This window comes from Spea bombifrons, chromosome 3 (genome assembly GCF_027358695.1).
Source record: "Spea bombifrons isolate aSpeBom1 chromosome 3, aSpeBom1.2.pri, whole genome shotgun sequence".
Classification (NCBI taxonomy): domain Eukaryota; kingdom Metazoa; phylum Chordata; class Amphibia; order Anura; family Pelobatidae; genus Spea; species Spea bombifrons.
This window is the reverse complement of record NC_071089.1, coordinates 9,622,881-9,646,239: the sequence shown is the minus strand read 5'-3', so window position 1 is coordinate 9,646,239 and position 23,359 is coordinate 9,622,881.

Genomic DNA, 23,359 nt, shown 5'->3' with positions numbered 1-23,359 from the left:
ATCCTAGAGCCCTTGGTTTCCAGGTATACATAATTCAGGAAAATTAGGGCTAATAAACTGAAAACATTTAAATACATATATGAAGGTATATGAACTGGCTTTTTGTATTATAGTGTTGTTTTTTATGATATATGAATCAGGTAATCATCTAAAAATGTGATTGTGCTTGCGAAGGTGATGTAGTAAGATGAATTGAGGCTATTATATAAAATAACAGACCAATTAAAAGGAAATATTGACTATAAATTAGAATACCCATCACTAAAAAACCTTCTTTACACAACCGACCATAGCAAACTGTCTACATGTTAACATGTATGTAAATATTAACTTAAACAAATTAAATGAACATCAAAACAAACTCCAAGAAACATAAAAGTACTGGCTATAACACATTGCTTGTAATGAGCTTCAGCCGTAGCAATTACCCGTCCTGAAGTCATTTAGAAGTTTTCCTTTCTTATTATCAGATGCATAATGGTTTAGATATGGAATCATATCTATGAGAAACGCCAGCTAAACCTGTACATGCATTTGACCGGTAAGTAATCGCTTTTTACTTTGTGCCTCGGGTGTTGAATTGCTCGCTTGCTAGGATCATTGAAACATGCAATCATCTTTTTATGATAAAGGCTAATAAAGCATACATTTAGATGGGTCATTGAATTGACCTCAATGTCTGTCCATATGTGTTTTTGTTTTCTCCAAAACTGTAAAAGAATTTACATAACAAATCAATCATTTAGGGATACAAAGTAGCAAAACTGAAACAATCAAAACTAACATTTCATTGATTTACTTTGTGGTTGGCCAACTTTGTACCAAAACTACTCTTCGCATTCTCATTTCTTTTATATTATTTATACGCGCAAATCACCACCCAATAGGGTTAATTTATTTTTCCGTGACAGAAACCGCAACATTTGTGCAACAGTCAAACAGTTAACTTTTGATATGCTGCCCAAACACTGAGACCAGCATCTTTGCATGGCAGATGAAGAATTAACGGCCAGACAAACTCATTAAAGAGCTGTTACATTTGCCAGGACTTTCACTGGGACAGTTTGATATATGGCCCCTCTTGTGCCCAGCCAAAAACTGATGAGATGCTGAGTTCATGATCTGCCATGGGACAAAGGCTCGCAAACAACAAAGGCAAAAAAGATCATAAAAGAGAGAGGTAAGTGGACAATGAATGTGACATTCAGTGTGTGTGCCCGGTGCAGTACTGGATTCGATGACTGTGCCAACCTTGTGACCCGGGCAAATAGCACATAAAGTCTCAATTTAACATAGAATATATGGTTATTTTTTAATGTTAAAAGGGAAATTATGTATACAGGAACACATGAGGTTTGTGACACATAGAAAAAAATTGCCTATAAAAGAACTGTAGATACTTTAGATTAGAATTAAGAGGAATATACCATATTTCCTTGAATATCTGAGTATTTGTTTGTTCTTGTTTAAATATATAATAACTAGAAAATCATATTTTTTGTAATGTGGTGGCTTTTACATTCTGAATTATACAGAGATTTAAGGGAGGAAGGTGCTTACTGTAATAACAAGAATGAGAGCGAGAGAATGAGAGCGAGAGAGAGAATGAGAGAGAGAATGAGAGTGAGAGAGAGAGAGAATGAGAGCGAGAGATAGATAAAGAGTTTTAGGGAGGTGTACTGAAAAAGTATGAATGCTTTCAAAAATAGTTTATTTTTATCATTTTACAATCAATATGTGGTGGGACCACCCTTTGCCTTCAAAACATCAGTTCTTCTAGGTACGCCTGCTCAAAGTATTTTAAGGAACTCGGCAGGCAGGTTTTCCTGTGTTCTCCTGTGAATTTAGGAAGCCTCCGTTACTTCTCTCTCTTCATGTTAACACAGACAAACAGCTTTAGTAAGCACAGCGCTCAAATCAGCCCAGAAACGGGTAGACTAGACATAGCCGTACACAGAACGCCACGTGGCATCTCACTGAGGCTCATGTAACACGGGCAGAGCGTGACTTCACATTGCTGCCCGAATAAACACATAGACATTCACCCTTCTCCAGTGGTAATCTTCTAGATATTCTTTCAGAATCGTTTGTGCTATTTGCAAATCTTGGTGTAGCCCAGCAGGCAATGCATCTTTCATCATGTCAATTTTATTTTATTTTAAACCCCAGCATGGATCTTTTTAACCTAAATTATGTTATAAAAGCCACTGTTAAATAGACAACAAAAGAAAAAAAAAGACTTGATGCGGTGCTATTGAATATCCTTAGAAAGTAATCTATCAAAAGATATTACTCAACTTCTGCTAATGGCTGTAAAAGGTTTAAAGGGCACTCTAAAGTAACAATAAACTTGAAGTATAACAGAAATCTGTCACGTTTTACACAATGCTTTCATCTATTGCCTTCAAATTGCAGAAGTCGTCTTGCAGAAGAGGAAGTTTTAAATTCCCTAGGAGAACAGAAGCAGGTTTCAGCGGTTTTTATAATTACTTCAATTGGTGGTTTAAGCGTTCTCGGGAAAGGGTGAGGAAGGTGGATTTATTGCGAGATCTAAAGTACAACGTGAGATAAGATCAGGATTGACCCTGTTGGCCAAAGGTTGGCGTCGTGTTACATATATTATGATTGCTACAGTAAAATACAGGCAACAGAGAAGGGTTCAAAGTTCTTAAAGAAATGAGTATATGTAAATACCATAAGAATCTGGGGGCTCTGAGCCACTGAGCCAATACTAATGGTGATAATGGAGATATCTGTGCCATTGATCGCCTATTTCTGCTCCCTTCTATGTTCTTAGTAATTGTGCCCATAACGCTTGCAATATAACATAAGAAGCAAAACCAATGCCGGAGACGCATGTGACTGTTTCCCTCTACTACGGCTGGATATATGCAGGCTGACCCTTTTTAGGATGGACATTCCCTGTGTCTCTCTTGCCTCCCTTGATGTCCCTCTTTACTAGGAGCTCAGAATGTTGGATGTGGATGTGAGCATTTATTGTGTTCTAGACCCATAAAGGTCACAGTAAAGAGTACAGAAAAAAAAGAAAATGTATTTATAAATTAAATTCTATTTATATATTGTTCTTGTGAGTGTCTTTATTGGTTTCATAAAGAGTTGGGCATGCCTCTGACCACTTTGATTTCTACACAGCTATATCCCTCTTTGGCCATTTGACACGTTGGAAGGTATATGGCTGGATTCCCAAGACCTGCCAATTGTCCAACTTCTCAAAGACCGGATCTTGGGTGCCATGAAAGAAACAAATAATTTGAGACAGATAAGAAACATTCGGCCCATCTAGTCTGCCCATTTTTCCCTGATGTAAGACTCAGGACAGCCTCATGCCTATCCTATGTTTAATGCGTGAGTCCAGCGTAGGGGAATCCCTTGTAACATACCCAGCCATTATTATCTACTCTAAGATGTGTGTGTCATGGTCAGCAGCGCTTGGGTTAAGGAGAATGCCAAAGACTGATAAGATATAGATCACAGCCGTTTAAGGCGTTATAGAAGAGTTCAGCCAGTGTGAAAATAATTTGGAATGAGAGTGAAAATTGCATTGTGAGAAAAAAAGTCATACAGATACCTAGATAAACAAACAAAATATATTGAATATATATACATATATATATAAATACAAAGATTTTTAAGTTTAAGGATTGGGGGCTCAATTGACTATGGGTGGGGAAATTAATTCAGCCCTGTTTTTCATTAGGCCCCCCAAAAAAACCTTCTCCCAGTAGACTAGAATAGAAGTGGGGTGCAGAAGAAATTATATTTCTATTTGTAGAAATGGTAATGAATCGATAAGGAAATAGAACAGCACAATATGTGTATTTTCATTTTGAATGGCTGGCTTCCTTTTAAGTTAGATGCCTTGCAAGTCTTACATTACAAATACTGTCATTATCTCTCACAAAGATGGGAAATCACTAAGCAGAAGGGGATGTTAACAGAACAGCTAATTACAAAACACAACAACTTAACACCAGATTATCTCTGACAAGTGACAGATGCAAGAAAATGAGGATTCCAAAACAAAAATAGCAGGAATCGGAATCAACACAATGATCCAGCATGGAGGAGCCTATCGTGCTGTAATAAAGAAATTAATACTCGCAGAAAACACCAAGGAAGGCAAAAAAGGGGATACTGCGATATGATGATCCCAGAAAATTAACAAAGGGTAAGCTTATAACTCCATGAAACCAATCTTACATACTACAGAATGAATAAAAATCAGTGTTTGGACAGCATATGTGCCGTGGTCTGCCACTACTACCATTGGTTTCAGTAGGATGTGTTACAGAGCATGCCCAGGAAGTGTATTTAAGTATGTTTCCTGTTTTCAGTAGCGCAGCCAGGAGGAGGAGACAATTGAGATGGAACGCTTATTTTGTAACTCCAGTAACTAGAAAAATGCATTCACCATTTTGCATGCAATAAAATGCATTGAAATCTGGATAAAATGGACAACAATATGTATTTATGTAAAAATTAGACTGTGATAGTCCTTTCAAAAAAATACCAATATCCATTTGTTCAATCATCAATAAAGAAAACTCATTATGACATCATCAAACTACCAGACAGACTGGGGCAATAGAAGCTGCAAAGCTCTACAGAGTCTTTCTCATAGCTATACTATACAGGGCACAGTGATGGAGGCTAAATCAAATACATTATTACAAAAAATATTGACATCACTATTCCCCCAAACCTAGCCACTTCTAGAAATACTCGTCCTTCCGTATTACATCATCTTAACTTATTTATATATGCTGCTGCCAAATAAACTTTTCAGAAGCATCCTGTATTAGGAAGGAGGCTTCTCAGATGTAACATAACAAATGTCAATCACGTTTATTTAAGAGGATGTGCCGGTTAGAAAAATATTGATATTACGTTTCAAAAAAGGGAAGGGAAGAGAACTATAATAATGTTATAGTTATAGGACCTACTAAGGCGATCTTAGCTGCTAAATTTGGACTACTTTGCAGAACATTCTGAAACATACTAAAAATTAGAACTTTGCAGAAAAAAATATATTAGCTGTAGTATGTACGACCCATGTTAGAGTAAACCTTGAGAATAAAAAAAATACATCCTTCTCGACCCGCATATCTGCCATTCGGGGGCCAGGGCCACCTTGCTATCCCCAGTCTGGCCCTGATCAGAAGAATGACAAACGGATAATAATATTAAACCAAAACTAAATGTGTCCAAACAGAAAATTCCTTTTTTTCCACTTGCATTGATGCATTTCCTATACATTAAAGCCGCTCTTTACATTAGCCTGTGGGTACTAATAATCCAAATGAACATGAAACACCGAAATAATCTGGGGTAGCAGAATGAGCTATGCAAATGCGAGACGCAACAATCTATAATTAATTTTAACCCATTTATTTAATCTTTCCCTCCCTTTAGTGTCAGAGGGGAAAGCACTCAACAAATTAACCTCCTTCTTCAATAACCACTTCGCGGACGAGCTACGCGCTGCCCTATCCGCTCGAGTGCCACGCGGCAGTAAATGGGACGTAGCGGACGAGGGATCCTGTCTTTGTTTGGTTTCAGTGTCTTCTTTTTATTCCATAAAGTCATTGATAGAAAGGGGTTTTTTTCCCGCAATGCCCCAGTGTAACATAATACGTCTAGTTTCTCATGCTAGACATAATATATCACAGTTTGGAAACAGTAGGGGAAACACTGTGGTCCCTAGCTTGGCATGCCTAAAGCAAAACAGGCAGATGCTAGGCGTTTATACACACACATTGCTTCTTTTTATCTGGTATTTAACATAAAGGCTGTTATGTCGAACCATATACCAAATGCTCACATGCGTAACCCCTTCCATTCAGACCGTAACCGCTCAAAATGTAGGAAATCCATGAAAGATTAGATTATCCCATCCTAAAACAATTTAATAAATAAAATCGAGTATAACTTAGATCTCTAGTAGAACTTTATGAATCACCAATCTGAGAAAAAAATAAAAGGAAAATAATCCTTATATTGGTAATAGTTTTATTAATGTTTGTCAGAGGAGGGCTAGTAACTTTCATTCTGGAGAATAAGACCAAAAAATGTCTCTATAGCACTGGAGTATAAGAGATAAATTGGACATCCGCAGAAATATCCCCAAGGGGCGACAAGCAGGCCCGGACTGGCCACCGGGCACACCGATGAATGGCCTAATGCAGACCCTGCTTATGAAAAGTGCAGTGAAGTGGATACCTATGACTTAAAAAGAAGCTAATATTTCAGATGGGTTTAGTATAGCTTTACCTGTCCTACTACGTGCAAACGCAGAATTTTATGGATTGGTGTATATTTTACTGTTTTTCTCCAGATAGCAAGATGACATACACTGTTCTAGAAAAGAACTATAATTTACATTATTTTTTTCATCTGGAATATGAGAAAACGTTTAGAATTCTGTAGATTTCTGCATTTCCTCATAGTCCGGCAATGAGAACATCTACGAAGAGAATTTGGAAGCAAGCTTTGGTTTTCACGACCAACAACCACCAAAAAAAACATATTTTCCCTGATATATTCACTAATAAACTATATCAGAGGAACAAACGGAGAACTGTGAGCTTTAAAATTATTTGCATTGAAAAACAACGTCTAATTTAGGTCAAAATCATTAAGATTTTTTTTATTTTTATTCTTTACTATATTACAATACACTATATCCATTCAATATATAAAGATTTTAATAAACCTTTAGCAATTTTCTTATATTTCCCAGCCAAAATTATTTCCATTTTCTAAAAATGCGTCCATGTAAAAACAAAATAAAAAAAAAAAACAGACAAAGGTAACAGAACCCGATTAAAATTATCTTTAGAGTCATTCTAAGTTCACGTTCTTCAAAAGGAAGGATCTGCCAATCCTCCCCGGTCTTTTCAGTAGTATCAATGAGATATAAAGGATAAAACATCTTTATTCGCGTTGACCATGGAACCCAAGTTAAAATTATGGGTTAAGAATAAAAATAATTAAGTAAAATAGGTATGAAATGAAAACAGTATGATATAAATGCATATTTCTGTTTTCATCGTAGATGAACGAGATCAAATAGACGGTGGAAAAAAAAAAGACAAAGAGAAGAATAGATGGTATGTAGAACCATCTGCCTTGGAGAAAGCCCAAATCTGTGTGTATCTGCAAGGCCAAACTCCCATCCCTTCGAAGATGCTCCAGTCCAAGAGTGGTCTGATACACATTCACATAATCAGCCTCTCTCGCCATTACTTTGGCTGCAACTTTTTGGTGCAATTAAGTAATTTTATTCCTTTCTTGTTCCCCCCGATTCTAATGAATCCAAGCCGCAAACAAACCCAGTTGCTCCTATTCAAGGAGTCTGATTGCATCTGGCAGTAATTGCCGAAAAATCCTGAAGAGAGAAGAGGAAAGCAAAGCATATTGTTTGTAGGGGTAATAGGTGAAGACCTGCCTCTCTTGACCTATAATACATTAGTGTCAGTGAACATTTGGCAGCCTTCAAATGATTAGCAATGAAGATGAATCAAGGAAAAAAAAAAAAAAAAAGAGGTAAAAAATCTGCCTCGTCTGAATCACCAGAACTGCATAAATTTGCATCTCGATTAGCCGTTCTTTTGTCTGAGTTCCTAATTATTATGACACATTATGTCTTCATCGTACAAGATTCTGATCTATCTTGTTCGAAATCTATGTAGGAATAGCGCCGTTTTATTGTTTCGACACGCAACTTTTATTTTTTCTGTTTGTTTTAATTAAATACATATTTGATTGCGTTTGACTGGCCCATCTGAGGTTTCTTTATCCCTCCCCCAACTCATATTTATTTTATCTTGTTGACAAACAATCAAGTAACCCTCCCCCTATGGTACTGTTAGGACTTGCTGATTAATGTGGTAAAAAAAAAAAAAAAACCTCAAGCTGAAATTAGTGTTGTTGTTTGGCCTGAAAGCAAATAATTACAGCCCCTGAAACAAAAGGCTACTATAAGAACATTCCGTTTCTACTAAACTGTAGAACATAGTTCTGTTAAAAGAAAATTATACCCCAGGGACATATCTACCCCAACCGCCACCACCGCCGCCACCACCACCACCACAGCCGCCACCTTCACTGAGGAGCACTGGGATATGACATCATATCCCAGAATACTCCATGGTGTAAATGGGCCAACTGGGGAGATCAGAGATCTCTCTTGCAACACGGCCCATTGAGCAACGCTGCAGGGGACCTGGATCCTCCTCGCTGGCAGCCGGTGATCGTCTGTGCGGAGCGCCCCACCGGAAGTGGCGAGCAGCAGCAGAGGTTGTCCATTGGTATGGGGGGGGCAGAGTGGAATCTCTTGGGGGCATAAAGCATATCTGGGGGGCATAAGTCATATCTGGGGAGGCAGAGTGGCATATCTATAAGTAAGGTGCATTATGAATTAAGGGGGGACCTTTAAATGGCTATTGGTATTATGCTGACTAACTGCATAATAAATACCAAAAATGTTAAAATACATGTATTCCTGTTTATTAGATAAAATACTGTTTTACCATTCCACTAATGTGTATTTTTTCTTTAAAAATATTTTTTTCTTTAAAATAGCACCAAGCTATAAGGGTGCAGCCTATAATCGAGCCAATACGGTACTTTAATTATACATAATGGGCGCATTCTGATCTGTTGAGTAGGTTAGGTGTCTTCCAAAATGTTCACAACGGTGTCTATAAAATGAGTTTCTCCCATTAAGCAGTGTTCTTTTATAACGTTTACTTTCCTGTATTGTTATTTAATGGAGCTGATATTATAAATATTAGGTGAGTCAATGAAGAGAAAAGTCACCTTCTTGAAGGGTCCTGAGGAAGTTCTGCTGATGTTTGCTCTTGTATTGAACTAATAATATATCTCTTTGGGGAGCTTTGTATCCCATCAAGAACCAGCTGAAAAAGTTGTTAAGTGCGATAAGAAGATAAACTCATTGTAGGGGAACAGTCTTCCGGCAGAAGTTGCCAGGGGGGTCGCTAGGATTGGGCTAAGGGGACTGAACGCTTGAATATTAGGTGGGCCGCTTTCCACTGCTTCCTACTTCAGCCCCCTTCTGTTAGCATGAGAAGCACACTGAAGCATGATTTAATTCCAGGGGATTGACTAAACATCTTGGCTTTTCCTAACATAAACACTCAACTTTGTTGTTAGCATATGGTGTTTGAGTCTCGGGGGTGAGTCTAGTGGGAAGAGAGGGGGAGCGAGTGTGCGTAGGTTTATGTATATACTGTATAGTGTTAGTGTATGGTGTTAAGGTTTGTGCATGTTAGTGACACCAACCTGTAGGGGGCATATTTCACCGCCTTCCTTCCAGCTGCACAGGACCCTGCAGAGAGGGGGACTTCTGGGTACTCCTGCAGGTTGCCCATGATACAAGTGGCCCTGCTTTGATACAAGGAGAGAAGTCACAATCACACGATTAAGTTGAAAAGCAGCCAGGTAAAGGTATGTAGGGCTTAGGGAATGTTTTTCCTGCCTTAACTATAGCGCTTTCTATACATACAATATATTAATGCAATATTTATTAAATAATAAGTGCTATCACATGCCTTCATATATCAGAAAGGAGTGACAGGAAAGGTAGGCAGCATTTCTAACATGTCTCATTTACTATTGGCTTTAACCTCAGATCTTTTTGGAAGGTAACAATGCCCATGATCCTTTCCCAAGTAGTCCTTCTGTCTCATCCCCCCTCAACCTCGTAATGGATTGCAAGCTCACAAAAGCAGGTCCTTCTTCACCTTCTGTATGGCTTTATCTTAAAGTGTGTTCATGTTACTGTGAATCTGCTGGTGCTCTTGTAAAATGTAATGGCATTGGCCAGAAAGTTATTTCTTCCTTACAAATAATATAAACGTTTAGTCCAGGACCAGACTGGTGATGAAGAGGTGGCTCCGGCACTTTAAGGCCAGCGGCAGCCTCACGACATAAGTTTTTATGCTCATGTAGCAGGGCATATCCAGCAATTGGCAGAACACTACAGCACCCGACCCGGCCCCCGATCCAATGGCGCTGTCACGATTCAAAATAAAGCATAAATAGGAAACTTTTGTTTCAACTATATTTGGCAGTAAGACATGAAAATAGTTAACCACGAAGAACTCCCATCTTTAGAACTGCGCAGGCCACGTCTTGTGTTATTGTCCTGTATTCTCAGCCATATACAAATACACAAAATGATAAAATGAAGTGTGAGAAGAAATGTTCATAGGCTGGGGAATTGAACAATTATTTACCTCTCTCTCTCTCTCTCTCTCCTAACGAACAGATATCTAGGGTGACATCCATTAATAAGCAGCGTTATCAGGTGTCAGATATGCCCCTCGCAGAAATTAATTATCCAGCCCATAGTAAAGAAAATAAAAAACCACAACAAGCCTGCGGTGCCGTAACATTTGTGCTAATTGAAAATGAGATAAGTGCTGTGGGTTCAATTTGAAACCAGTGCAGTGTATTAATTATCTCCTCGTGATAAATATACCTGACTATATCACTCTGTTAATTTACTGGGTAATAGAGTCGTAAGTGGATTCCCTTAGGTGGCCGACTAAACACATTGGCTTTTTCTTAACATAAAGACCCTACTTCGTTACAATTCATTAAAAGGCAATTTCACGTTTCCTTTTTAGGCTCGGCGGGGATCAGTAATTACATGTGACAAACTCTTAAAACCATCTTGGTTCTCTGACGGCATCCATAATTACATCGCGCCTGGCACGCAGCTCGAAAATAAGTATTTTGCCTCTCGCCCGTTCAGTGGTATTATAGTATTATTAGGTGTAGACAGTATTCTCTCCCTTCTTAAAGTGCAAAACTTCGTAAAAGGTGAAAGGGAATTCCCAGAGCAGGGTATTTGCTCCATACATTGTGCAACCCAAGTTGTGCATTGAAGAAATTATATTTTTAGATAGGATTCTGAATAAATCAGTATAGTGATACAGATATAAAGTAGATGTTTTGTTAACCCACAATCTTATTTGAGAGCTTCTTTAGATGCCTCCCATTCTTAGACCATATAGGCAGAACAGTACTGGGGGGGGGGTTGCCCCGGAGGGGAGAGCTAGGCTGGCTAGGATACCTGTGCTTAGGCGGAGGGGGGGGGGATTGGTTTGGGAACCAAAAATATGTTGTATGCACTAGGCAACATTTTTTGACCAAAAAGAAAATATTTCTATCTGCTTTTTTGCCATTTTTCTTTAAAAGACGACCCTAAAAACTGACCTTCCGATCTCTTCAATGGACCCACAACCCCCATCAGGGAGCTCTCGAACCAATGAAACAGACATATTAATGAATCAATTTAAAAGCGCCAAAGTATAAAAAGAGCTTTAAACGGCGAATATGAGCTCTCCGTAAATAAATATGTTTGAGTTAAATAGCTGCGTTCTACTTCATTATTTACATAACTGGACGGCTTGATAAAATGAAGAGTGCTAAAATGGTCATGAGTATTGGGGTCTCAGAGGGAGCTGTTTTTAGAGGAAGTAGTAAAATGGTGATATTCGCTTTGTTTTTTGTTGCGTCATATAATTAGATATGTGTTAATATGCGTGATTAGTGTTTTCAAGATATATAATCTGATTTTTCTAAGCAAAAATCCCCAATATACAAGTTTTCTTTTGTAAGTCTCCTTGGACCAATCAGAACTATCCTAATAGTTACACAAATTACAGTTACACAGAAACAGATTTGTTCTGCAGATAAGAAGCATTCAGTCCCAGAGTTGGCTGCCCTAAAGTCAGCTGTAGGAGGCGAGCCAGGTGTGGGGGCAGGGCTAGCCCCAGTTTAAAGAGGCGGGAACTGGGCAGGGAGTAGGTGGGAAGTGGGCGTGACTAAGGGCTGGGAATGTGTGTCACCAAACGCAGCTCCCCTGTCCCGACATTGAAAATGCTAACCTTGGAGACCCGGCAAATCCCCAAGAATGACCTTGGCACATAATCCCAAACGTCAACAATCTACACCCACAGTCTTAAATGGTGGTATTTCTCAACGTGTTGAAAAAAAACCCCCACTAGTCTCTGAAATGTATACATATAAACCATTATCTTACCTCTATATCACAAGAATGTTCTACTTAACCAGGGGATGAAAACACCTCAGCCAACGTAATTTCATTAATGGATCTAAAGTGTGCAAAATTGGGCATTATTACCCAGTCATTGCATTTTCAAATTGGCGCGGCTCTTGGATATCACAGTAAGTAGACGCATTCATTCCTTCATCCCTGAGATATAGTTGATAAAAAAAAAAAGACTAACCTTTTTTTTTTTCTCTATTCTATAGAAAATAAGGAGATTTCTGTATTTGGAGTATTATCAATCAAGTGCTTAAAGCCATTACGGAACCTAATGTCCGTTTCAGTTATCCCTACAATTTTCCTTTGTAAGGTGGGGAATTACATTTCTGACTGTGGTTTCAAATAATTGTCTCCCATTACAGGAGGTGACAAGTGGCAAATTAGAGACACTTGAGGATTAAGGGCAAATCACTATCACTAGCAACAGATACTTCCATAAAATGTAATGGAGAAAACTACATTAGTTATAGAGCTGGAGAACATATTATTGCGCTTGTGTTTATGCCGCTCCTCGCTCAGCTCAGATGTCCTATAAACAAATTTCGCCTTCATTTTATGTATTCTTGCAAATCTAATAGAATTTCATATATATATCGCAAAAGCAGAGACTCCGCTGAAATGCCAAGGAAATGAATAATTGGTGACCTGTAAATTTCCTGACGTTAGTTACAGATTGTGAACCGGTGGAAATGATAATAAATATTGACTTGGATGCACAATAGGAGTGCAGAAATATTTTATTGGAAATATCTTAAAAAAAAACTGTCATGTGGACTATTGAAGGTAAAGGGTTGGCTTTGAAGGACTTCTTACAACCCTAGCCTATGTTATGTATGTATGTGTAACAATATAATGTAGAATAGTAGGGCTTTTTTGCACTCCATTAAACCCCAAAACTACTCTGTTGAGTTCAATGCAATGAACCATAAACTAGGATAAACCTGGCAGAACCTTCAATAACATCTAAAGTTCTAATAATAATAATAAAAATAATAATAAATGTTCAGCCCCAGCAATGAATAATGTGTGTTAGTATTTAGCAGGGAAGCTGAAAGGGAGAAACGCACTTAGCTTTTGGAGAAGCTGCAGCTCTGGCACTGCAACCCACCATCCCATGTTATTTGTTTTTTTTGTTTCCAGCTTTGGCTACTTCAAGCAGTCAACAGGAAAACACTTCAAGTGAAATCAATGAAAGTGCTTTCTGGGCATGAATTCAGGGACGGTGGTATATTTACCTTTGGGGGGCCTAGGTCTGGGATACATCGCTCTTCGGGGGTCTCATTGGAGCTCCTGGAACTCTTGTGCAAGCCAGGTAAGCATAGTGTGCATGCACAGGGGAAACAGGAGATGTCTACAACTGAACACATCCCCTGAGATCGAAGGAGCAGAAGGACCATGGAAAAGGGGCAAGTGCATTTGGAAGGATTCTGATGAATGCCCCTATGCATTAGCAAGGGTATGAAATAATATAAGAAAACCCCAGGGAATGACTTCTGCGTGAAGCATCGACCTGGTCCTATAACAATTCATAGTTCAATTAATGAGATTTATTGGAAATCACCAGTTACTTATTCAACCAAAACTCAAACAAAGGCCACATGACCCCTTTTGCAGGAGAAACACATTAGCTCTGGCCATCTAGACCTTCACAAAGCTTTCCACGAAAACATGTATGGACACTTTGCCTATCCCTGTGCGTAGTGATGTTAAACAGTTAAAATCTTCCTGAAAACTCAAAACAGGGACAGGCAAACTGTACAAGAGCACCAGTGTCCATGGCACGGTTTGTGAGGTCCATAGAACAGCCCACCACAGACCCCAGTAAATGTCCACCACGAGCAATGCTGGTGCCGACCCCTGACTCAAGCCATGATTTTGGCACAGATGCCGGTATTTCAAACAAAAACTATGCTGGGGTAAAATGACCATTGCAATTTACCAATCCAGATAACAATTTGTCAAAGGACGACACCGATAAATATCTGGTACCTGCTCCATCAAACTGATATTTTTTCTAATATGTTTGTCATTATGACAGGTTATATATAGGGAGTGCAAAGTTAATTGAGCTTCCTTGGAAAACGCCACGAAACATCAGTGACTGCATTTTAACGAGTATAAAAAGTTGAGGTGTTTACTGCCAATTAAATCAGTTTTTTTAAAAAATAAGCAATAATTAACACTGAAATTTAGAAGGAAGTTATAAATTGTCAAAGAAAGGCCAGTTGAGGCTGTGCCCATTCATGCTCCCCTTCATGTTTAAGTAGCAATTACCTCCAACTCTATATTTTCCATAGTAATGAGGAGACTTTCTTGTCTATCAAATGTAGAAGAAGGAGCTGGAGAACTTATCATTTTTTTCTTTTTTTTCAAAATTTCTGAGACAGATAATGAGATTTATGCAAGTACCATGGAATATGTTTGTAATTAAAACGGTTCTGCCACTTAAAAATAGTTTTGTCACTAAAAGCTATGCCCTTAACTGAGCAGCCAATCAGCATGAGGAAAGGCAAATGCATCATAAATAGAAGACCGTGTGATGTCAGCTAGAGTTGATGATGTCAGATCTGGATCGCAGACATGGTGCTGTGGAGTCTATGTAAAATGTCTGTTTTATGGTACAGTATGTATATAAGAAAGTAGGAAGTAGAAATATTTTGCTCGTGTCTGGGCTAACTTATACCTATTATGGTTCTTGGTGGTCTCTGCAATCCCAATGGGGCCGAACACATCTACTGTTAGATAAATAGCTGGATGGTGGGGTCACCACATAACAATGTATTTTACATGCCTGTAAACCTTTGTAAGTTGTCTTGACATTGGTGATTGGATGAGGCTCTGGGTGGAGAGATAGATAGAAACTTAGATACATTGAATTTGATGGCAGATAAGAACATTCAGCCCGTTTTTCCTCATCTAGAGCCTCAAACCTCAATCTATTCTTGGAGCCACATGCCTGTCCCAAGTGAAGCTACATTTCCTTACATTACATCTAAACCTCTGACCCTCTAGTTTTAAGTTATGACCTCTTGTTCTAGCATTTCCCTTCCTCTGAAATAAGCTTCCCTCGAAATAATACTTCAATAATACACCAAAATAAGAATTTCTTTTAAAAAAATATATCCATGTTCTAAATCCAGTTTTAAACACAGATTGTAAATAATTCTGATCTTAGTTGGTTCATTTGAATTAGAAATGTAACACATTAAATAAAAAACATATTGATCAGATTAGATACTAAATTACTGTTATTTTTTTGTACAGTGTTTATTGATTGAGCTTTAGTTAACATTGTCATAGTAAAATTCCACTTGACATCATCAGCGGATGAATGAATTTTTTTGACGGGGTACTTTTTTTCTGTACTTCATGACGGTTTTTAAAAGATCTGACAAATTCCTCGGTTACCTCCGCCCTCGCCCGCTCGGACGGTAAAGGTTAAGTGCAATTTTCCATTAGAGGAAAACGAGCTTGGGCTCTGGATACCCAAACGTTTCCATTAGTTGTGCCAAGAATGTAAGGATGACATGTGGTCTATAGGGGGGTTAAGGTTCATGTCGGAACGATCGCCTAACATAACCCCGACCAGTGATAACTCAGTGGAATAGTACTGGTTCCCCGGGCTTATCTGGACCTGCCAACCCAAACATTCGCAAACCCACAACAAATAGTAAAGCCGAAGGGTGGAGCGCATCCAGTGCTTATTCCATCTCCTCACCCATCACAAGACTGAGCGAGCCGGCAGCCAGCGGCATCAGCTGATCCATTAAAGGAATTTTGGAGAGCGGCTTTAATACTTCCTGTAAAAGATTACACTAACATTTGATTAATTGCACGCGGGAAATGACATTTAGCCCAACAAAAATTCCACATAGACGTACAATGTTTGTACAATTTTTTTAAGCGCCACAGAAAATGTATGTTATTATGTAATTAGTTATTATGTGTGTAATAAAAAGGTAGAAATTTTTTACTAAATATACATGTAGATGTGTAAGCCATAAGATATATCTATATATATATATATATATATTTATATATAGTGTGCATAATATCTAGCATTTATATATACATTTATTAGAAAATAATAATAATAAAATAATAATAATAATAATAATGCACCACAAATTACTTAAGATTACGATTTATTAAATGCATATTTATGTTTTACCGTGAAATGAGTCTGGGCCCAATAGATAAGAATCATCATAATTATAATAATTACAATATAACAGAGTGGTACGACAAAATGCAACAGGGTGGATCTCAAAGTCTAAATAAGCATTTCTGAAAAGAACTTGATATCAAAATACTATATATACACCAAAAAAAATAGACAGAAAGGAACAGTGGTATCATGGGAAAAGGCACCGAATGGGGTAAGGGGTAGAAAAAGCAAAAAAAAACAGCACAGGACGCCAACAAGAAGAAATATGAGGATGCAGTCCCACTTTCTCTGCTGAATTTAACGCAGATTACTGCAGCATTAGAATCATCAATCCAATTGTTGAATGGCCAAACCATTCCTAGAAATAATTATTTGATCGCGGCACATTTTGACCCATTCGGAATTTTTCAGGGACAGATGAATTATCATGTGACTTAAAAGCACTCACTCATAGGATGTTGCCATTGAAACTGTAAAAGTGCATTGGAAGAAAGAATAAAATAACAGCCAAGGATTGTTTGCTCAACGAATCTTGTGGAACAGCACCTTTTAAATGATAAAAAGTCCTAAAAACACTATATGATGCTAAAGCGACACATATATTCATTGTAATTCAAGTTAATAAATTACCATATACATAACATTGATGGCGATACTCTGTGCCATATCATCAGGACCTCTTTGGTGCACTCTAATATTTAAAAAGCAGCCAAAAATAGACATCTAAATGAAAAATATTAATAGTTACCATTGAAAAAAATTAAAAAAGCTACAATAAAATGACTATAAAAAAAGCAGTCCAAAGCGTTTTGCCGGTACAGGGTCAACTTCTCGACAGGGTCACATTTATTATTAGTTTTTGAATTTTAGAGAATTAGTTGCATAATTAAACAAACATGTCTGTATGTCTTTTATTTCTCACAATTGAAATAAATCATTAATCGTCATCTCTTTCTATGATGAGGATGACCTTATAGTATTAAACAGAAAAAAACATTCTTTTATAAGTGTTGATTCTGGGAGTGAAGCCAATGAAATAGAAAGACAGAATTTTATTGCTAATGTTTTTACATATAAATAAGATTTTGTCTATACAGGTGCCGGAGAGAATGAAACATCTACAATATGTTTACCTACAAGACACTCAAAATTTATAGTGCAGGATACATGATTTATCAATATATATATAAATATATATAAATATAAAAAATATATATAAATATATAAATATAAATATAAATATATACCGGTATAAATATAAAATATATATACCGTATTGGCTCGGATATAGGCCGCCCCCGTATATAGGCCGCACCCTAAAAGTTTGGTGCTTTTTTAAAGAAAAAGTTTTTTTCTTTAAAAAAGCACCAAAAAACATGCTGCCACTCTGTCTCCCCCCCCCCGAGATATGCTGCCACTCTGTCCTCTCCCCCCCCCAAGATATGCTGCCACTCTGTCCTCTCCCCCCCCCCCGAGATATGCTGCCACTCTGTCCCCCCCCCGAGATATGCTGCCACTCTGTCCCCCCCCCCGAGATATGCTGCCACTCTGCCCCCCCCCCGACTTACCAGAGCAGACTCCCGGGTGTCTTGCGGGGCCTGAGGGGGACATCTATGCACATCGTGTATACAACTCCCGGTGCCGGCACTCAGCGGAAGTGCCGGCACCGGAAGTTGTATACGCGTATTGCGTAGATGTCTTCCGCCGGCCCTGCAAGACACCCGGGAGTCTGCTCTGGTAAGTCGGGGGGGGGGTGTAAAATGCATCGTGCGGACGTTCGGACGATGCGCTTAGACAACCTCCCGTGCCGGCACCCCCCCCCCCCGTGGGAAGTGCTGGCAGGGGAGGCTGTCTGAGCGTATCAGACAGTAGGATACGGGTCCCCTGCACCGCTGCAGGGGATCTGTATCCTAACCCCGCTGCCTGCCCGGCGCCCGGGACTGCATGTCCCGGGCGTCGGGCGCTAGACCCCGAATATAGGCCGCACTCCCACTTTAAAGACTTAAAGTGGGGGAAAAAAGTGCGGCCTATATTCGGGCCAATACGGTATATAAAAATATATAAATATATATATATATATATAAATATATATATATGCTTACCTGTGTCGGAGTGTGCGTCATTACCCCTGTTGCTGAATGGGAATATACCATCATTAGCTTTCTTTGAGAACACTGCAGTAGAGGGTGATAGATTCATGGAACAGCCTCCCAGCAGAAGTGGTAGAGACTAATACATTCAGGAAATGTAAACATGCATGGGATGGGCTTATGGCTACTAAATCTAATACGAGACCAAGGACTGATTAAGGTTTCATTAGACGGGCTGCCGTCACATTCTATGTTTAGCCATCTTTATTATATACAGATCGGGACATACATCTGTCTGTGAACTGATTCATTGTGACATTTTTACATTCTGTGCTAAAATATACTGATCAAAGTAGTCATTTTTTTAAATCTCGAGCCTCCGCCAGCTACGTGTCATCCATCGAGTCATCGAAATCTACAGCGGCTTCAATAGTTTGACCGGGAGGACAAACAAAGGTTTTGCCCCTTATTGGCTTGCAGACAAAAATTCTTTTCTTGGCTAGAAATATTCTCCTTAATCGCAGGAAGATCGGCCATCTCATCGTAGGCGCAGATAGAATGCACTTGTCCATGAATGTGGAAATTCACAATCATAGAAAGCACACATTTCAGGACGCGGCTGTCTGCCTCCAAATCCAAATTTCCTTTGAATTCCGCATTGAGCGGTGCAAGTGACACCTCTCCAAACCGAGCTGTTATCACGCGCCGTCCGTGCCAAACACATGGGCCTCCGATTACACGATTGTGTCTCGATATTTCTAGCGGTTTGCATTTCTCTTTCTAAGAGCTCCATACCTTAAGGCCCCTGACAACCCAAGAACCCAGACTTTTGCCAGATTCAGCCGCACAGAACGTGAAACCAGCTTAAGTTTTTTTTTTTATTATTATTATTTTTTTCTTTCAGCCAAGAAACGGCTGGTTGTGTTTTTGTTAAGTTAATTCCATATTCTAAGGAGCTGATGGAGAATAGGAAGCCCTCCAGCATTGGCTGGTAGTCACAACTTGCGTCACGTTCTGCCAACAAAACAGATAATAGGGCAAAGCGCCACTGGTCATCCTCAGTCCTATGAACTGGAAACTCGATGCGACGCGGAATCGTTACTATCTGGCACCCTGCGGAAGCACATGTGGCGTTGGGTCACACGGGATGCACTCCTCAGAGAATGCCACTATTCTTAGCAAGGGCTGGCAAAGAAAGCGTTGGGCAAATGTCCCCGGCGCTGCTCTAAATTAAAGATTTGGGGCCACTGTCAAAAGTTTTTTATAATGTCAGTGGCCCCATAAATAACAAAGACCCAGACTAGACTTCTCCTGTGATCCCGTTATCGACTTTCCATACAACCCTTCCTGGTGATTCTGTGTTGGTCAGGATTGGATACTCCATGCTGGACGTGCAGACTCACAAACTGGTTCCCGGGAGAAAAGGGGCAGGGCCTAAATGGGTGGCGTAAAGGGGGAGGGGCCGTGTGCTCTATGTGACCCTGCAGCATCGAGCTCTAGGCTACCCAGTACAGATACTGGGTGATTTGGGGCTTATTTCAAGCATTGTGTGTGTATAACACAATGATGCTTGCATTTTTATCCCGGGACAAATCCAAATTTGATGGGACTTCGTTAAATTTGAGACTGTTGGTAGGTATGTGTTTTGAGTCACTGTGTTAATTGACTATTAGCCTGGAGGCCAAACGTTTCTAGCTCTCCCCTGATCCATAGGTAATCAACTTACATTTATGGTGTAAATTACAAGTCACATGGTGGGAGAGTTTGCTGCTATAAAGTATACTCTCTCTTTAAAACGTATTTACTTGTTTAACTTTTTTCTTTTCATTTACCAATTGCTAGAATATCCAAGGATTATTGGGATGCTTAAGGAAGTAACTTTAAAGAAAATGTGTTTAGGGAAAGGGAATGCATAGAAAGCCAGTAAAGGAGCACATAAAGGATACAGCCAGCATGTAAATGCTTACGTCCGTTCTATGGGCACCTCAGTGGGTTTATATGGAATTGCAAGTATTGCACCAAAAGAAGCCACCGCTTGTGGCCTACAATGTTTATATGGGAGTAGCCCAATGGGCAATTGCTCCTCTGCCCGCCTCGCTCGCCATCCCCTGCACAGCTCTTTGGATAAGTAAATTCCTTTATTAAAGATATATTATAAGTAAAGGGCTAGATGAGATCTGTGACGTAAGACAACAAAACTAGCAAATGTAATCAGTACACTGGATTCAAAATATAGAATCTGCCGGCAGATAAGAACCATTCGGCCCCATCTTGTCGTCTGGCCGTTTTTCTTGCTCTAAGGACTCAAATCTTAACCAGTCTTTGGTGTCATTTTGGATTCAGGATAGCCATATGCCTACTCCATTCATGTGAAAATTCTCTTATTAACAACTACCAGTTCTGTTGGAGGGCTGTTCCACTTACCCACCACCCTCTCAGTACAGAAGAGATCAATCCCAATTCTTTAATGATTACTACAAAATTAGAGGTACAGATTATTTTATGGGCTCAAATAACATCCAAACTACTCCTCATGTCTGTGATTTGCTTACTAAACGTAAGATCACCCACATTCCTTCCAGCTTAAGAGCCCATTTTAACGGAATAGTGGGGCTTTTATGTCATATACTTTATATGATGTCAAAGGCACTAACAGGCAAAAACATTTACAACTGAATTTAAAATACTAAGATTTTCACACTGTAATAGTGAATAAAAGTACTACTTTTTAACATTTGGAGCATCATCAGCATATGATTGAGTCAGAGACCAAAGGCCGGAGCAGCTCTGTCTATCCCAACATCATAGAAACATAAAATTTGCCAGCTGATAAAACCCATCTAGTTTTCTCAGCACATCTGCTGTAAAGACGCAAACCTTAATCAGTCGCTGGTCTCGTCTTAGATTCAGGAGCTGTATGTCTATTCCATGCGTGTTTAAATTCCATCACTACATGTGTCCAATATGGGCAACGTTATTACCTAAATATATATAACACCTTCTTATGAGTAACTCCTCCATTCTACAGTATCCTCGCAGATAACGTTGTACTTTGCTTTACTACTTTAAATGTTATCACCTCATAAATCTTGTATAAGAGGAAGTCTCTGCTTGTTTAACTTCCTATATTTATTGTCCTTGGGATATAACATGAAATCACTTTCAAAACAATCTGCCGAGCTCCGCTTCCCGTTTTCGGCACGTCTTATTACCTTAGTATTCTGTATTTTGTTTATTTAATAACCGACATCTCCAGACTTCAGAATTTTCTCCTGTATCGACCATGTAGGATCACGAATGGGGGTCGTATATTCACCTTATTTTTAATGTGCTCTACACACTGTTGTGTTGTGTTGTTTTCATGTCAGCCATACTAGAAGGATCAATTCAATTGGTTGAATTAGCACGTGGTCAGTCCATGATATGAGCAGCAACGCCACACCAAGGCTCCAACCGCTGTTACTGGACATTACACGCCATTTGTGCCATACATAAAAGATAGCACCAGTGTACAATTCAACAAATCCAGTGTTTTTTACTAAACGGCTTGCTGAGCATAATGGGAACTGTAGTCCACAGTAGCAGGAGTGTCAAAGTTAACCATTAATGTTCCCACCTTTTCTTAAAGAATACTGGCCCTAGTCACAGGGTCATGATCAGTCCACAGAGAGGGAGCCAAAAAGGGACAGAGTCACTTCACATTAAGTTCACCCTCAAGATTTGGTTGCACCATGACAGGTGTCTGGAACTCAATTCTTGCCAGTTTAGACAGTATATGTAAATATACATAGTTTAAACTCAATCCAGCTTGTGCACAGCACAGCGCATAGGTGGCATTAATCTGTAAGTGACAGCTTTGCCCCCAAACAGCTTGTCAGTGCCATCTTGGTGGACAAACACGGCACTGTTGAGTTGTTTGGGCACAACCAGCTTCCCAGTACCATCTTTGACCCCAAACACCTTCCCAATTTACCCGAGTTGCTCTGCCTCTGTTCCCTGCAGGCCTCCACGTGATGGGTACATGGTAGTTTTCATGGCCAGCGCTATTTAATAATCTCAATATTATTGAAGGGGGCAGCTCAATTCTGCTTCGAGGAGATGGGGACTGCTTTTTGTGCCGCCCCTGTAAAGGGTTGCCCTAGGCCTAGGCAGCCTAGACCAAGATAGAGCGCTGGCTATACTGCTGCCAAGGCATGCCCCTGGCAGTGGGCTTTCCATTCTGGAGGGATTGCAGGGAACTCAAGCCACAGAAGGTTAGAGTTTGAAAGCTGAATGCAGTGATTTGCAGGGCACATAGTAATTTAGGATGAAAACAGACAAAAACCCATCAAGTTCAACCTTGCTGTTGATCTAGAAGAATGCCTAATCAACCTAGGCCACAATATGTTACTGATGCCAGCTGTTGGACAACTGCAACTCCCATTATTCAAAGCCAGCTGGAGATCTTACTCTAGCTGGGTGTTATTTGTACTCTCATTCTACCTGTTGGTTACCTCTGCTAACTGGACCATTCCATCAGTTTTTACAGCAAATAGACCTCTTTACAAACTTTCACCAAAATTGATTTTATATAGAACTCCCTTATTCTGAAAATAAAATACATGAAAAACATGATATTACATTATTTTGTAATGTGCTATGTTAAAAATGACAACTAACCCTTGTCGGAGAATCCTCACTGTATTTATACATGTGATTGTGAGATGTAAGCATGTAGCAAATACTTGCTATTAAACAGAAGTGTGGTCGGTGTCAGCACAGCTGTTACTCTGTCTATATTTACATATGCAAATTAAATAATTTAAATGTCAGCCCAAAAGAACGCCCCGGTTTCAGTAAGTATAACTTAGGTCAAAATAGTTTAATTCTTCCAAGCTGAACAGAAAGGACTCAAAAGCTTGAAACATTGTGAGCTTCCCATCATGAATGGATGTAACATTAGTAACATTGTAGCGTAAAGAAAGCAGATACAAATATAAA